This window comes from Anser anser (genome assembly GCF_964211835.1).
Source record: "Anser anser genome assembly, chromosome: 6".
In the NCBI taxonomy this organism is placed as follows: Eukaryota; Metazoa; Chordata; class Aves; order Anseriformes; family Anatidae; genus Anser; species Anser anser.
Window position 1 is genome coordinate 23,064,033 of NC_139726.1, and position 17,921 is coordinate 23,081,953.

The following is a 17,921-nucleotide window of genomic DNA, read 5'->3' on the forward strand; positions in this document are numbered from 1 at the left end:
TATCATTGCACGGCAAAGTCAAACACATTATTACTTAAGGCTTGTGAATGCTTAGTAACTGAAAAATCTCTCTCTTCAGTCCCATCACACAAAACTGCTGAAGAAGAAAGAGGTCACAATCAATGCTTTATTTTTTTTTTTTTTAAATCTTACTGGATATAACCACAGTTAAAATAGTTTAAAAAAAGCAAACACCCATTAAACTAATTGCTGTTGAAATCTTGGTTAATACATCATTAAAATGTGATTAAAGCATGATGTAATTGATTGTAACTAGAACACTTAGGGTGGTTTTATAGCTCTGCAGTCATTGGTGTGATGGGACACATAATTCACCCAGTATGTTAGCTTCACTTGATGTGTGCCTCTATTGGCACACTAGCTTCTTGAAGCAAGCATACTCTGCTCAACAAAAACTTCCATTGTGTTGCCTTCTGGCTATTATACTGGTTGAAAGGTGATGACAACAGCAACAAAAAATTATTTTAAACTGACAGAGCTTTTGTTTTGTTTTGTTTTCAAATAACTGCTTTGTTTTGTTTGTTTATTTTTGGCTCTAATTACATGTATGTTGCCAGTGGTAGTTCCTGTTAACGACATGAACATCATTCAGAATAAATCCTCTGCTTGTGCAAGCTAGTAAATTTTATCAGAGAATTCAGGTCAGCTAATGAATCAATTTGAATTTTGGCATCTTCATGCTGAGATTCAATCAAGTTTAAATTCATTTTGAAATAGTTAGTTTACAATACTTACAATCAAACCCATAGCCCAGTCTGAGGATACGTATACAGAATTTAGTACAAGCATTCAGATATTTCTACTTTTTGATTATTCACTTTACCAATTCTTGTTGCACAATGTTATTCTCAAGGGCATCAATAAACACATTCAGTCCTGTATTACAAGCTTGAGAATACCTCTTGCACTTATCCAGAGCCCTTGAACCCTGAGTGGGCTGAAAAATAATTGTGTTTTGTTAAAACTGTTGAGGTTTTGAAACTGATTTCTATTCAATATTACAGCAAAAAACAGCAGAGTCAAGTCAAGCAAGATATAAAATGGTATCTTTCTAACTCCTCAGTGGGCATCTTATTCATAATGTTGTTAATTCCTTTTGCTCTAAAGAAAAATCCTATTCCATGCAAAATCTTTTTGACAACATTTAATTCAAGTGGAAAATGGCCATAAAAAAAAAATCTCTTTTGATGACCTGACATTTTCTGATGGAAAAAGCAGTTTTGTCAACAAGATAAACTGTGAACGAACCAGGATATATTTCCATTTGTTGAAACAGGACTTAAAGGTACTAAATATGAAATGTAGGTTCTCAGTCCCTTGGAGGATTTGTGCTCTGGTTCTAAATTTTTAAAACCCACTGAGCATGCTCAAATCAGCTTATACAACAATGTTACATATCTGTATTAAGAGTTGCAGCTGGAGAGCAGTTCTTTTGTATCTTATGTTTTTCAGATTTCTAAAATTAAATAACTAAATTTATGTGAGCTGAAGAAATGCATACTAGCACTTTTGATTATATTGACACTTCTGAAAACTTTTATGATTTTGAAATATTTTTCAAGAATTAATCCTTTGAAATTTAGTTCTTTTTTTATTTGAAATGTGTGAAATTATTTAAAATTTAGTTGGCATAAAAGTGATTGCTTGAAATAAGTAATCAGATCAAGTAATCAATTTTTTCTTTACATAAATTATGGAAGTGAAACAGTACAGGTATTGGGGGAAAAAAAGAAAAAGAAAGAAATCCTGAGTAAGAGAATGAATGGTAACCACTTCCACAACCCTGGCCATTCCCAGGAAATATGTTTTGTTTGTCTAAGGGGCAGTCTCTGAGACAAATCCTAGATCTGCACAGCACCTCATAATCCTGAGCTCACCACCAGCTCTCATGGAATAATGGCAATGGAGTGGGAAATAGGTGCTTATTTCTTAGATTTAGGGGAAAACTTCCTCAAAAGAATCACACTCTGGAAAACTTTTTTTTTTTTTTTTTTTTCAGGAGGAGGGGGCTCAGGACATCTTAAATTTATCTTGAATAGCATGTTCTATCTACTGCTATGTATTACAGGAATTAAACACATCTTGAAACACAATGATGTTGTCAAATAGAATATTTTTAAACCCAAGTGACAATTCATTTCAACAAGCATAAATATGTCATGCAGGGATGGAGTAGTAGCTATTGAGTGATAGTATCTGTTATCATCAGCTGGCCATATTTTAAACACAGAACACTGTTGTCAAATCTCCATTCAGTTTTTAACTATAGAAAGGCCAGATCACAGGTCTAACACACCCAGATATTAGCAGAAAAACAACAATGCTCATATCATTAATGCATAGGTATTTCAAATGCCCAGCCAACACTTCAGACAGATCCCCTCAGATCAGAATTAGTAGAATATAGCACCACCTATTTTTGCAAAAAAAAACCAAAAGAAAACAGAAAAAAACCAACAACACGCACAACAATTGATTGCCCACTCCTAAAACTAGAGAGCTAATTGTTTTTCAGGAAATACTTTCCTGAAGGCTGATCTTCTGCACTTACCAGAGAGAAGTGCTTGCCTCAGAATAGCCGTTTAAGAAGCTGACTAATAAGTATTAAAAGGAAATCTTATTATTACTTTCTTATATACGAGATAACAAGATTTCATTCATATAGCACTGTTTGACTGAAGATCATAAAAATTGCACACCCAAGTAGTGTAGCACGGGGCTCCTCACCACAACTCTGCTCTTGACAGTGCAACTTTGGCCATCTTCTCCAGACTTCCTTAGCAGAGCATTTAATTCCCTGCTCTTAAGAATAAATACCAATTACTAACTGGCTCACTACAGTAAAAAGTGCTTCTTCTTTTTTTTTTTTTTAAATATATTTTTAATTCAATGAGGTAACATGAAAATGGTTCCTGGCTATTGAGGAAAAAAATCTGCCACTAAGCTCATACACACTGAAATAGTAGCATATTGCTACTGTTCACTTAGATGAGATTTAATGTGATAACAGCAAATTTTCACACTGAAAGCCAAAGCTGCAAAAATCTATTCAACGAGCCTCTGAGGATTTTTCTAGAAAATATCCACATTTTCAGATAGAAATAATTGTTCGTGAAAGTGGCACTTGTACAACCAGCTTTACAGCCAGAAAACATTAATACTGCACCCTTTTAGAATAGATAACCTTACATTTTTTTTAACATTCCAATTAATTACATCCCAATTCTGCAAAGACATTTATGCATTCACTTAACTTTTCATATATGAATATTTCTATTGATATAACATGTATAGAAACCTTTTAAATATTAAGTCCTGAACACAAAGCTAAATACATGCAAAGACCATTTGTAACTCTTAGTGACATCAACTGTCCCATATATGAAGCTAAATGTGCCTACTACCATGCCTAATTGTTGACTTTCTATCAAGTATTTTGCTTGGAAATACAGCGGTACAAATTGAATTTTAAACTTGCATACATGGGTATTCAGACCCAAACTGATATGTATTATAAAGAAACAAACACTGTTTATTAATGCAACAGAAATACTGCTAGTACATTAACTACACCATAATTAGGAATGTCAAAAATAACGTATGCCTCAGCATTACTAATACTAATTACAACACAAATGCACGCTGTATACACCCAGACATAAGAAAAAGTTTGAAGAATTCAGGTTCATTATTGTTTATAAACAGTTAAAAGAAGCTCCCTAATTCAATAAATCTCAAAGAGGGTCAAATATATGTGTGGCAAGCTAATGAACAGACTCTCGTGATATCCATATGGTGACTTAAGGTGCAGACCTAGATTTTTAACGAGTCCGATTCCACCTTCTGAAATAACAGCCATGATGACTTGCCACACAACTCTGCAAGCAAAATGACTCTTGTGCATGACTGACTATGCATGCCCAACACTAGGCAAAGCAGCCATCGCTTTGGCCTTGAAGTCACGCTTTTTGCTACAAGAATGTCAGGCATTTTAATAGGTGATGGAGAGGAGCTGAAGATCAAATTTTCCCCTTCCATGTGTGTGTTTGTGCACATGTAAAAAGTGCTCAGCCTCCTAGCACGCCCAGACCCACTAATCACTCACAAATGATCTGATCCCACGTTTGCTCCCTGAAGTAATTAACTAACAAAGGTGATTATCCCAGGGCCACCAGCAGGCTACCAAGAAAAGATTGTTACCACAAACCAGGCAGACTGGAGCGAGAACATCACAAGTCTGATCCACTACAAAGTGGCCATGTTTCTGTGATAAGAAAATATCCTGGTGTAGTGATACACCATCATATGGGTGTACCGTTAAAATTTGTCACCAATAACAGACAGTTTGTTCTGCAATGTTTTCTCAATCTGCTGTATCTGATGTACACGCTTGTGTTCTTTATTGTCATCTGCACAAGTACCTGACAACAACTTTATCTGCAAACAGGTTTTCTTTGGAGCTTCCACTGAAAAAGAATGCCAACCTTGTCCTCTCAACAGTTGTCAGACACCCTTGGACAGTGCTTTCAGAAAAATCTCTCTTGTTCTGGTAGATTCCTTTCGGGTAATCTGAGACTCTGGAGAGATCCTCAGATTCTTAGTATGCATAAATTAATCCAAAAATCAATGGCATTTAAGGGTGTACAATAATTCTAAAAATAGAGACAAAGCACAAACTTCGAGGTGCTTAGAATCTCTGCCTTTTCAGAAGAAAAAAGAGACTCACTCCAGGTCAAATTAAACCTACAGCACAAGCAGTAGTCTCACTTTACCACTGCATATAAGAGAGCATTCATCAGTGAGAAGTATCATTTCCCAAGGAGCCCAGTCATAAAGACCTCACCCAGGTAAATCTATCTCTAGCTTGGATCTAACTTGAATTCTTTTCTTATATAACACCCAAAATTCAGTTCTTAGAAGCAAACATCAGAGCACCTGTCACCAAATCCCTCCCTCATGGTGTTGCAGTGCTGGCTTTAAAAGAAATACAAGCTGCCCTGCAGCTGGCTTAACTCCAGAATTAATTATCTGAGATTAGTGACCTCCACAAACCTTGCTGATTTCAAGGAAATTCACCAAACAGGCTCCAAAACAAATGCAAAAACATGAGCTTTTTTCACACTGGCAACAGCAACCCTGTGTAAGGTATTTCTCCCTCCTGTGAAATCACAGAAGAAAACTCACACCAAGCAGAAAGGGGGTTTAGGGTACTTCAGAAACGAATCTTTCATTTTTAACTCTTTTTTTTTTTCTTTTTTTTTCTTATTATTAATTTCCTTCCTTGCTCCCTGGCTTCCCCCAAACAATTCCTATTAATAAAGACTAATGCTGTCATTACCCTGTAACAGATCTCATTTTTTGCTATAGACTTTGTGTAGGACCGTTGCAGAGGGAGCTCCAATTTTTAACAATATTTAGGCCACAGCTGCTACAAATGTTTGCAGGACATCTATGACTTTTCACAGGGGAACACTGGTACTTAAAAATAGGAGCCAGGATCATTCTTAAATTCATGTGCTCTGTGAGGACCTTCATCATACCTGAGCTTCCCAAGTGCAGTGAAATTACTTTCTCCTGCAAGTCAGAATCTGTCCAAATGGAAATGCAAGTTTTCCTCAAGTTAGAGACTTCTTCCAGTTTTCTAGTGAAATGAGAGGAAACAGTTTGTTAGTACCTTCCAGTTAATTTCTGACAAATAAAAGAGTTTCCAAAAAGTTTGGATTTGAAAGGATTAAATCACTAGAAATAGAACAAACAGTTCCATTCAGTTTTGGCACCTTTATATTCTTTTAATTCCTACCTACCTTAAGAACAAACAGTGATTAGCAGCATTCCAGAAAACACTGCTGAAACAAATAACGTTATAGAGAGGGCTCTACTTCTTACAAAAATGAACCAAGATGCTGGGATAAATAATTTGTGTTTATTTATATGCTTGTCTGTAGAGGGAGCATAACTTTTATATTAATAAGTCCAAGACTCAGACTTCTGACTGAGTTTATACTGGCAATATTCTGTTCTATAGTAAAAACTGTATCAATCTCTAATATTGGCTGTTAAAGCCATAAGGATTATCCTTATTTATTTTTAAATCCAGTGTATACATAAGTAACACTTACTGGTGTAAACTGCAGTGCATTCTTTACTGAATCTGGCTTTCTGCAAGAACAAAAAGTAAGCTGAATGAATTAAAATGCCTGAAGAGTATGCCCAGTGTATAAAACTAGTAATGTAATGCAGTTGCAGAACTCCATGAAGCATATAGAGGGGAGACAGAAGGGAGGGTGCATTTGTTTCATAATTACCTAAACTTGCATATTTTTTAAAATGCTATCAGGAGTGAGTGAAAGAGCGACTGTATACATATATTTTAATTTCATTGAATAAATTTTTTTAACACTTTGAATGGAAACACTAAGCGTCTTTCTCTTTTTTTTTTGTCTGAAACCTTGTCAAAAAAGTAGTTGTAAAACTGTTCAAGCATTTATATATTACGCAAACTCACCACTTTATAATTTTCTATTATGCTGAACCATTCTAGAAAGGGTACTCTCCAATGCTGGTAGGCAAGAAGTGTCCTGTTGTCACATACCAGATGTCAGAGAATATGTCATTTCCAGGGACTAACAGCATCATCACAATTCATACAGAAAGATATATTCTATTTCTTCCACAAATATTTTCTCTGATGTTGATCAGAGCAGAATTTTAACAGCTGAATGAGGATGTGTAAGATTCCTGCCATAAAGTCATAATTTCAGTTTAAAATACAGAGTGTCATAGGAAAAAAAGACAGATACAAACTGAGTGGACCAAGATCCAGCATTCTCAGTCCCACCGCAAGTGAATGCTGACCAGCTGGAATGGTCTCATTCAAGTCCATCACCTGTTTATTAATCTGCTTTCTTCAGAAAAGAAAAATACAGAGTCATGGGGTTCTGAGGAAAGTTAAGATCACCCATCGATCTCAGGAAAACGTTATTTTTTTCTCCTCTGTTTGGTAAGGCAGTGAATCCTTTCAGAGACGAAACAGTTGCCTAAGTAATAGCTGCATACATCTATTCCCACACATTTCCTGAACTCCATTAAAGCTAACACTTGCAGGCCTTTAGCAAGAGATAAGAAAATTTATCCTCTGGTGAAAGAAAAATCCTCTGTGTATTTAACTTACGCTTTATTTGTTTTTAAAATATATTCAGGTATTCCTGGGCAATTTGTTGCTAATGCTTAATGAGCCAAATCCTTTTAGTTATTTGTCTACAGCTGTAAAATTCTCTACTGGCCTCTTCCTCAAACCAGAGGTTTTAGCCTCAACTTATTAGAGGCCAGTGAAAAACAGAAACTCCAGAGGCCTTCCCAGTGCCTGGTGCAGTCCACTGCCCTTTACACTTTGCTTGTAACTGATGAAGAGTCTTAATGTGCAAACCCTCAGGTGCATAAGGCAGCCCAAGAACTGACATCCAGCGCTAATATCCCAGAGCAGTCCCATGTAGAGAACACTGCAGTAATTCCGTGGGGGAGCGAAGAGGACTCGGTAAGGTTCACCCTCCTCCCCTAAAGAGCTCTTTTGCTGAGTGTGCAGTCAGAAATCTCTTCCAAGACTGCTCAGCCCCTGCCAAGATCTAGATACACGGTGTGTGGCAGCAGCACTCAGCTCTAAGAGCCTGCAAGCTCAGGAGCCTTTAGGGGATGGGGCTGCCTGTGTGGTCAGCACCATCAGGAGTGAATCTCCTTGTGCAGGGGAACCTGGGTTCCCTTTCCTCATGGCTACAAAGGGCATTGCATAGTGTAACCAGCTCTCTGGAGCGCAGCTGGTAACCTGCTCTCCAGCATTACAGTAGTAGCGTTAGAGTTAACTCTAAATTGGTTAAGACAAAGAAATCTTAGACAAATACAGCACTGCTGGGAAATAAAAAATAAGAAATCCAACTGTAACCAATGCTGACTTCCTTTAGACAAGGCAACTAAAGAAAAAAAAAAAAACTATGAGGGTTCTCTGTAGGCTATTTGGGCACCTTATTTAAATTTTGTAAGAGGAACTGAAACCATAACGATGGTCATATGGAAATATCAAATAGCTCAGCTATGCAGGAACAACATACCCACAGGAACCTTTTTGTTTTATTTATTTATTTTTTGCATAGGGTGTCAACAAACACCTATGGATTTGAAGACTAGATGCTAATACACAACACAAATTGTAATTCTCTTTAACAGGAAAATCAGAAAGAGCCCATGCCAAAAGCTATAGCCAGAGATACTCTTAACATAGTCATGAATTTACATTCTGCCAGAAGCTTTTTCACTAAACATTTAGTGAAGCACATGTTCATGTCTTAATTTTCAAAAAAATCAATACAGATCCTATCTTTAATAAATATTTTTTTCAGTGTCGAGCAGACCCATCTTGGGCCCTGGAGTTCTACAATCACCGTATTTTTAAATTTCTTTAAAAATTCAGTGCAGTTGTCAGATACATGCTCATTTTAGTTATGCATAGGTGGGTTTGCAGTGACATCAAATGTGCAATTAGCCCATTCCCAGGTGAACATTCTCTGCAGATATGTCACTGGAGAGTCCCTTTCACATCCCTGCCTATTTAGAGGTAGCAATAAACCAGTTGTCGCAGCCTTCACACTTCAAACTGATTTCTGAAGCTGTGCTGCAGCAATACCTTCCCGTGCTACAATGCTGACAGGGCTGAACACACCCTGCCAAGAGCTACTGAGGAAGGACCCCGTGTATGGACACACCGGCATGGGACTTCTCCTGGGAAGGAGGTATAGCACTGGTAGCACTGAGGCAACGTGGCTGATGAATTATGGTACTTTAAAGGACCTGTCTGTGGAAGACAGAAACAATCAGACAGGTAATGGGAGTGGTCTGGAGAAGTAATCTGATTACCAACAAGGATAAAACTTCTCTAGAACATGTTTAGCTCACTTGCTGCCTACTGAAGGAAACACGGGGAGCTCAGTATCTAACAGACCAGGACAGCAGTGCAGTTGAAGTGCCTCCACCACTCTGCCAGAGTCAAAAAACTTACAGGTCCAATCCTCCACCAATGCATGTCTAAACAACATCAACTTCAGGGCTAATTCTGCAGTTCTCAACCCAGGGTCATGGAGCTCCAGTTGGGTAGTGACAATTTAACCCAGCAGAGCATCTCCCTTCCCTACACAAAAAGTATCACCTATAAAACAGAGTCATACAAAAAATTGATCCCCCCCATCTTGCATGTTTCTTCTAGCACCCTCACACAGATTATGGTTATATGCAGTATATAATCCTGATATAACCCCAATCCCCTCCTGAAGGCTATGCCACGCTGTGGGTGCTTCTGTGCCAGCCGCCTGTGCTCCTGGCGTTCATCATCATGGGACGGACTGCAAGGCGCTCCCAAGGCTTTACAACCAGTGAAAATCGGCACCAGCTTCGTAATTCTGGCACAACATGTCTTCTCTTTGAAGTCTGGTTGCTGGTTTTTACAGTTCTATTTTTAAAATGTATTAAAGATGTTTAAAAGTGGCAGGGACTTCCAATAAAAGCCATGCTGTCCAGAATCAGGATGCTGGTCCCAATTTAAACTGGCTGTTAAACAATAGTATATCCAAATAAAAGTGTTCTGATTTACAAAATACCTCAGACTGATTGAATGTTTATTATCCAATTTTTCTCTTTTCAGGTCTTCAGACGTTATTTGCTTTATCTTTTTTATGTTTTGTTTTGTTTATCTGCAAGGCTTTCCACAACTACTGTATAGAATTCACTTACCATGTTTAAAAACCAACTGTTAATGGGAAATACTAAAGCGTAATAAAGGAAAGATGCTAACAAAGATTTAACATTTTTCTTGGCTGCATGCATGATTTAAACAACAGCTTACAATACTATCTGAGCCCAGTCTTCTGAAACACACACCCAGAATATAACACAACTTCTGTTTTTTATCATCAGGCATTTCTATTTTCCCAGTATAAACTCATATTTAAAACTTTATATCCACAGCACATTGGATTTTCTATTCTGGAGAAATGAAGGGACATAGATGGGACATTGGCTGGAGGGACGTATTACTCCAAGGAGGAGCCAGAAGAGCCAAAGCAGCTGATTCCCTGGGTCCACCTGGAGTTTGTAGACCTTCATCTCTGACCAGCCTCCTGTTTCTGCTGTGATCCTGGGTGAATCATTTCACATCTCCATCTGTCTCATCTGCTTAGGCTGAACTCCTCAGGGCAGGGTTTTTCTTTTGCTTTGTATATATATGTAGTGCAAAACTAACTCAAAAAATTAAGGTGATAATAGAAACCAAGTACAATACATGAGTAAAAAAAGATACAGCAAAATTTAATGTACAAGAGGACTGAGTTTGATGATCCAGGGGTAACCAACCTTCATACAAAACTTTTGCCAAGATTTTCATCACTAAGATTGCTATTTCTGCAGCCTGTACTCATATCTTGTAGTTATGTCACTGCAACATGCAACTAAAACAGGTTTCCTACCCTATCAAATCCCACCACATCACATAATTCTGCCATAAAATAAAGCTAAACATTAACATCCAAAAGTCTATAGCGTTTTCTAGTATCTTTGGCAAGCAGACATAATAAAAACCTAATGAAAGTTTTAGATATAAGTAACTTACTTGAACTTCCTATCCCATCAATACCTTGCCTATAAATTGTAAAATATTTGTTTCCTTTCCACAGACTGGAAAAAAGGAGCAAAGGACAAGTAAAGCATCCTGCCCAAGGTGACAGCTGACTTGCGTGTCCTCTGCAGTGGACCACATGGCTTGTCAGTGAAATAGCACTGTTACAGTGAAGTCATTAGGCCTCCAAGATTCATGGTTACCAAGCATTCCTAAAATTTTGATTAAACATTTTGTTTCCTAGTAGTTTTAAATTGGATGTGTCATTTTGTAAATGACAGATGGCTACTGTATAGTAAGCAAGTAGGTTTTTTAGTTTAGGACAGCAAATACTTGAATACATTGGCACAGAGTTTCAGATTATTCTTTCTACTGAACTCTTGCCAAAAATGATATATTGGTGTCCTGTTTCTGGACGTATAAAATCTGCAAGTGGCTTTGGTTGCCTTTTGTAAAACATAGTGTACTGAAAAAGAGCATTAAATTACCATCCAAATAAAATATTAAACAGATCAAAGAAATATATTTTCCCAGAAGCACATATGATTTTCTGTCAAAACATGAAACTGAAAAAAAAAAAAAAAGAATTTTGGCAAGGAAATAAAAGCAAATCCTTGCCTTCCAAAAAGCAAAAACCATTATAAAACACACACAAAACAAAGAAAACCCACCAGACAATAAAACACAACATATATATTAGTAGAGTTGAATAAACATGCACAGGGATGCTGCATAATTTGCCTTTATTTTCTGTTGACTGGTAGGGATGTTTTTTAAAAAGTGAGTTTAAACTTCGCACAGCATATGTTAACTCAGACTCAGTTCTACTCATTGCTTTTATCAGCTCAACCAACTGAAACCTATCACATTTCCTAGATGTTCAAGAAATCCAGAAAACATGTAAGAATTAAAAGAACAGATTATTTGGACAGCTAAGTGTAGCACTTGTTTCTGTTGTTGTTTGTTTTTTCTTAGGAAATTTCATTAGTAGCATAAAGGACTTCAGCAAAGAAATCGTAATGACCACTGAAGTCCAAAGCCCATCCAGGATCCACGTACTTTATTAAGTCGATCCATGTAATGTATCTGTTAGCACAGCTCACAGCGCACCAGGACTGTCCAAGCTCACATTCACTCTGTCTTGGCTCCTTGGCTGAAAGCTGTTCCCACTCCTACTGTTGGTTACTGGCACCGTCTTTTCTGCACCCCTGAAGTTATTTCTCTGTCTTCAAACTAAGTAATTTCCACCAGTGGTAGGGGCTTTGTCGCTGCACCCTAAGTTCAGGCATGGTATCTTAATTTTGTCAAAATTTAGGCAAGGTCCTGATGCAGTGTGTTATGAAATCACTGTGTCAGGAAAGGTAGAAAGGGAAAGATTTGGAGAGTTAAAGTGCTATTTCTGAGCAAGCTTTTGGGCATGCCTTCTCCATCTCTGGAAGAGGAAGGACAAACACCCTACAGTGAGCACAAACAAACCCCAAATCCCTTTCACTGAGAAAAATAGGCAGTAAGATATCATTAGTATAAAGTCCCCTAAAAAATAGCAGCTGTAAAGCAAGTTCCTAGAATTCACCCTAGCCTCCAGTATTGCCACACTTTTCTAGTCCTCTAGCAGGAAATCTAGCTGCACTGCATGGCATGGCATATCATCAGGTAGTTTTCTGAGAAGCCCAAGCTGGGTTGAGGATATGGCTGGATGCAAACACATGTAGTGTTTGCATCACCGTATTTAAAAACTGCTTAAGCTAAGCCATAACCAGAAGTTATCTTTAGTGATCTCCAGTGCCAAAATTTTGTCACTTTGGGTGGTCTGTGCCCATCTTATGTCTTTTTCTATTGCTGTTCTCCAAGTTTTCAATTTATGACTACTGCTTCTTTGCAGAAATACAAATTCTTACAAACTATAAGCACACAGTATTAGTTCTTTGGTATTTTGCACATCAGAAGGAGTTAAATTACTGTTAAATGACTTTATCTTAGCACATGGTACTGCTTCAAGACAATTATTAAAAAAGAAAAAAAAACACAGCAGCAATGGCTGGATGTTATTCCAGCCTTGGCTATTTATCTGCTGGCAATCAAACCAGATGCAGGGTTTAGAAGATTTTTTCCTGTCATCTCTTTTGCTTCTCCAGGCAGTGATCATGATTCAGCCATATTTGTTTCTTACTGATTGGAGTCTGAATTGCTTCTAAACCTCAACTGGCTTATCTTGGTTTGTAAAATTTCATTCCTCAGAAAATGCAGAAGAGATGTAAAACTGAGTCTCATCTCTGTTAGACTAGATTCAACTAATAGATTAGAGCTACAAAAATAATCTAATGGAAAGAAGAGGCAATGCCCTGAAAGTATCCAGGAATAAATAAACCACAAGATCATTTTGATATTGGGAAAACAATTGGTCAGATTTTTAATGATAATTTCTGAGATGCAGTAAATAGTGCAATTTCTGCTGCTTGAAAAGCCAGCCTAAATTGTAGGCTGTAGGGACTAGATGAGAGATCTGATGAATATTGCTGGGGGAAGGATGGATTGAACTGCATTGAACTGCTGCCTATCACAAAACAAAAACAAAACAAAAACCCTTCCATCATTTAAATGCTATATTCTACAAAACAAACAAAAATAAAAAGAAAAAAAGAGCTTTTTTGAATAAGGAAGATGTTTCCTTTTTAATTCTGCTCAACAGCAGGCACAGGTACTGCTATTATGAATGATCTGAATGGTCTGCAATTCCTTCTGGAACCTCACAATTTCTGCACCGGCCAGCTACTCAGCTGCTACACCATGCAAAATGTTTTCACATTTATTTATAAAACCAGTCCCATTTTGTGCAACATGACTTCACATTGCAATATCAGACCCAGATTCCTCAACTACTTCTGAATTTAAGCTAAAATCCAGCTATTTCCTTTATTATTGTATATTTTCTTCTCAACACTAAGCAAATTAGTTTGCACATCTTGTTCTAACCTACAAGTCACAGATCAGGGATAACACTGCTTCACCATTTGCATCTTCTACGGGTGCCTGCAATAATTGCTCCTACTGCTATTTTTTTTTCCTTAACACCAGAGCAAAAACAGCAAAGGCACAAGTAGATCATTACACTGGAAAAAAATGCCTTCAAGATTCTGACAAAGAGTGGTCTTAGAGCTGTGGCATGTTTGCTTTTGAGAATCTACTGCTGTAAACTGGCATCTGGAGCTCAATATCCACATGCAATCTTCCTGGCCTGTATGGGCAATCATAGCACTTCATTGTCCAGTGCTATCATTACAATATTGTTATCATCTGAGCTTGAGTCTGACACTTTCTCTAAGACCTTTCAAATAACCCCTTTACTAGGCTTCAGTACCAAACCATTCAGGGCAAATCTCTGCTTTGTGCTTGTCAGCCTTAATAGACTGGATGTCACTTTTGCCTGTAAGAAGCACCCGCTCTTCAGCTGTCAGTCAGTCCTTGCGGTGTCAGCCAAGAGCGTGGCTGGAGCCGCTGGATTAGAGGATAGTTACCACAGCTGTCAGATTACTGACAACCTGACACCCACATCCCCAACTTCCTCTTGCTGTATTTGGTTTCCATCTAGCTCCTTGGACCTTTCTTAAGGTGGATCCATCTGCTGAAGTTAAATAATAAATGTTGTAGCCAGCTGGGAAAGTTTTGCTCTTGCCTCCAATTCCTCTTTGATGCTGGTCTGCCTTTTTCAAACACACCATCAGCTGCTTTTTCTGAACTTTTTGCTGATTTATGAGGGAAGAAAATCAATTTTCTCAGGTCTGCAAGTTAATGACATTATCTCTACAAATCATGCCTCTGTGTTTGGAGATCTTTTAGTTGTTGATATTAGTCAAGGACACTGGGGAGTTTTTACTTGTTTCTCAATGTATTTTAAATTTACTTATCACACCAGTCCTTCAGTTCTTCTCCACTTCTACTCTTAAAGGGTTGCATAATGAGCAATTTTGTGAATATTTTAGTTTTTGGAAGTAGCATGCATTATAGCAGTGCTTTATAGAACTTGCCTTGTGTTTCACATTCCACAGTTGATGTGTATGTTTTTCCTATTTTTAGTACATAAACCAAGACTAAGAAGAAAAAAATGCTTAAATATATTATTTAGGATGAGAAACAGTCACTAAATATATTATTTAGGATGAGAAACAGTCACTCACACACACACTTCGTCTGTCTTCACTTTGAGGGACATCCCTGGAACTGAGCTGCTCATTCAGAGTTAGTTACCTTGCTCTTGTACCTCCCTAGGGACATGTGCTGCAGTTCAAATGTAACCATAGTTAATTGAAATAAATCATCTATATTCTGTCTGTAGCTGGCCTCAGCCAGTAAGACAGAGACAAAAACTGTTTTTGCCCTCTCTGCTTGGATTACAGAAATAAATGCCTATTTTAAATAATGCTTTCATAAGCTTTCAGGGAAGTAAGGTGAAGAACACTACTAAGAACTGTCCTTGTGGTGGAAGACAGCACACGTGTAAGGTTGGTGGAAATTTTTACCCATGTCTCCCTTACAAATATTTAAAATTTAAATTTCTCTTTAGAAAAAAAAATGCAACTCTTCAACAATATTTTAAAGATACAGTTGTTTGCTTCAAGATAATTGAAACCTGTAATGTAACCCTGGCCATTTCAATTATGTGAAATTCTTGTGGAAACACTGCCATGCAGGGGAAGTGGTGATCCCTCATTTGCACTAAATATCGCAAGTAACCTACAACTCAGAAGAGAAGAGACAGGTTCTGGACTATCACAAACACTGTTCTTCCCATTTAGTAGTAAGTGGGGATGTTGTGTTAAAATCCAGCATAAGGCAGGTAATATGGAATACGGTGGGCATTCAATGCAATTTGTAAGGGTGTAGCACACCCCCTACTTACTGAAACCTGGGGGACTGGCTTGCGAGGTTGGAGAGAAGGATTTCATTCTCCCCTGCCCCACCACCAGCTCTACATCCCTCCGCTCAGTGCCATAGGAACAGCAGTCATGCTCTTGCCAGCTAGCTCTGCCTATCTGCATTTCTATCTACGTGTTCAGATGTATGGCTTCTCTGCTCCTTACTGCTGGCAGACCCATTCTTTGGGTTTTCAGATTTTTGGTGCACTTTGGTGCATTGTCCAATAAAATTTGTAAGCTATATCATATTTTCATTAGATGCTGAATAAGTGCATACCAAACAGCTTTTTCAAGAAAGATCAAAGCACTGAAGCAAGGCAAGAATTCTTTGGTTCAGATGAAACCCGCCCAAGACTTCACCTCAATTTTTAATTTGAAATTCTTTTATAAGGTTGCAAACACAAACAGCTTTTTTTTTTAACGCAAATTTAAATAAGATTGCTTATACCTAATGAGCTTTAGAGATATCATCAGCTCTTCCATAAATAAGACTGACTCAAATTTAGAACAAAATTTGACTTTTTTTCTTTAGATAGAAACCACATTATGATGCATGAACTTTGCTACCTTTTCACATTTCTTTTCAGTGTTTTCCTTATTACATTTCATGCTTGTGTAGCTATTGCCTTGCCAGGCAGACAGATGTGATTATAGATACTCCACACCTCATCTAACCTTACTATTCAGAAAGGCAGGCTGAAATGGTTCCCTGCCTGAAACCAGAAGCTGAGTCTCTGCCTTCAGACCAGAAGAGGAACTAACAGAAGGTGACGTGTCAGAAGTTCAGTATTTTACTAAGGTATTTTCATTGAGCAGCAGATTGGTTCCTGGGCTATTATCACTATGTTATACCAAAAAGAGCTAAGCAAGTAAACATTGGGTTTACCATGCATGTTCTTCTGACTTGTATGAACTGTCACCTCAAACCATGTCATATAAAAATTTTAATTACCAAAGCTTGACTTTGTTTCAAGTGCCTTTATGTTTCTTTCCAAGTTCCAGATACTTTCCTTGGTTCTCCAATAGGGAGTTTACCATATCGGAAACTGAACCAATACTTAGAAAGAACTTCAGAATTTGGCCTCTTGATCTTATGATAAAAGATACAGCGATGACATTTCCCAGCCACATTTCTGGAACAGAGCACTCCCTCATTAAATCAGTTAGGGGAAAAGATAACAAGCACCTCCAAATTTGCAACAAGGTTTCAAGAACATGCATGGGGATTGTTTTCTTTTGATGATGTCTACCACGATGAGCCAACTTTATTTAAATATATTTTAAATATTTATTTCAATTCTAGAGGTTCTCAAAACATTGCACTGTAATATATTTTTAAGTGAGATGAGGGTTATAAAAATGCATTATTAATCCAATTCAGCTGAACAACTGTCAGAAATGTCATACCTAAAACCATTTGCAAAAATTAATGCATAATATTACCCAGTAGATAGTAAGGCACAATTCACAGTAGTGGGTATATCCCTGTTTGAACAGATGGGCTGAAATGTTGGGATATCAAACTGACTAATTTGGGTATCTCCCAAGTAACCTCCATAACCATGGGTGTGCTGTTATTTTTCCCTCTCACTGCCAGGTACAGTTACAGAGCAAAATCCAGCAGTGCTCCTCCATCCGCCATGCACAGCACCTGGGCATCATTCACAGAATTCAACAGCCCAAGGGAAGAGCTCTGCAAATGACAGCCACACCTTCCCATTCAAGATGCAAGGAGGAAGCATCATGTATCTAACATGTCACAAAGTCATCTTCAAACCCAGCCGGGGACACTTCAGTCCTCTGCTCAGGAACTTTCAGGGAATTTTTGGCTGCTCTCCAGCTTAAGTGCTTTCATGTACTCACACCACTGTTGGTGAGAAATACCACATACTGGCAAAATGAAGCCAGAATTCACCTGGAGACTGACTGTATAAGCTTCTTCCCAGTAAGCCCTTTGTCAGCAAGGCTGCCTCCAGAGATAACCACTTAATGCAAATCAGGGAACGGAGTTAACCTCCATCGTCTCTGCAAAGGTGACAGTGCCAGGCTTGGTGACAACCAGAAAGGGAAAGATTCGTGTAGCATTTCCAGAAGTCCTCTTAGCCAGTACCACCTCCTGATCAGTGCTTTGCCAAAGGGGCTTGGAAAGCTTTGAGGAGCAATCCCCAACACCGCAAACTGTTTGGGTCTGTTGCTGATCTATGTGAGTGTAAAATTACCCCTCAGTTTCCCAGTGAGCCCAAGGAGATATCTAACGTGAAATGACTCTTTCTAGCCCCTGTAGGAGTAAGGATTTCAGAAAAAGTAAGTGTTTGGTGACAGCAAAGTCTGGA

At 38.0% G+C, this 17,921-nt stretch overlaps 1 protein-coding gene across 2 annotated transcripts in view; it reads right to left on the minus strand.

Moving 5' to 3' along the window:
* Positions 1-17,921, minus strand: part of LOC310901799 (uncharacterized protein) — a 143,060-nt gene that overhangs the window by 49,007 nt on the left and 76,132 nt on the right. Inside the window, exons 9-11 of one of the 2 annotated variants that reach the window (XR_014586169.1) lie at positions 6,141-6,180; positions 5,562-5,662; positions 417-2,823 (exon numbers count right to left, since the gene is read on the minus strand). The gene's annotated coding sequence lies outside the window, so the exon portion shown is untranslated. Of the gene's footprint in view, positions 1-416; positions 2,824-5,561; positions 5,663-6,140; positions 6,181-17,921 lie in introns of those variants that run through there. The other variant, XM_083842200.1, reaches the window with a different exon arrangement.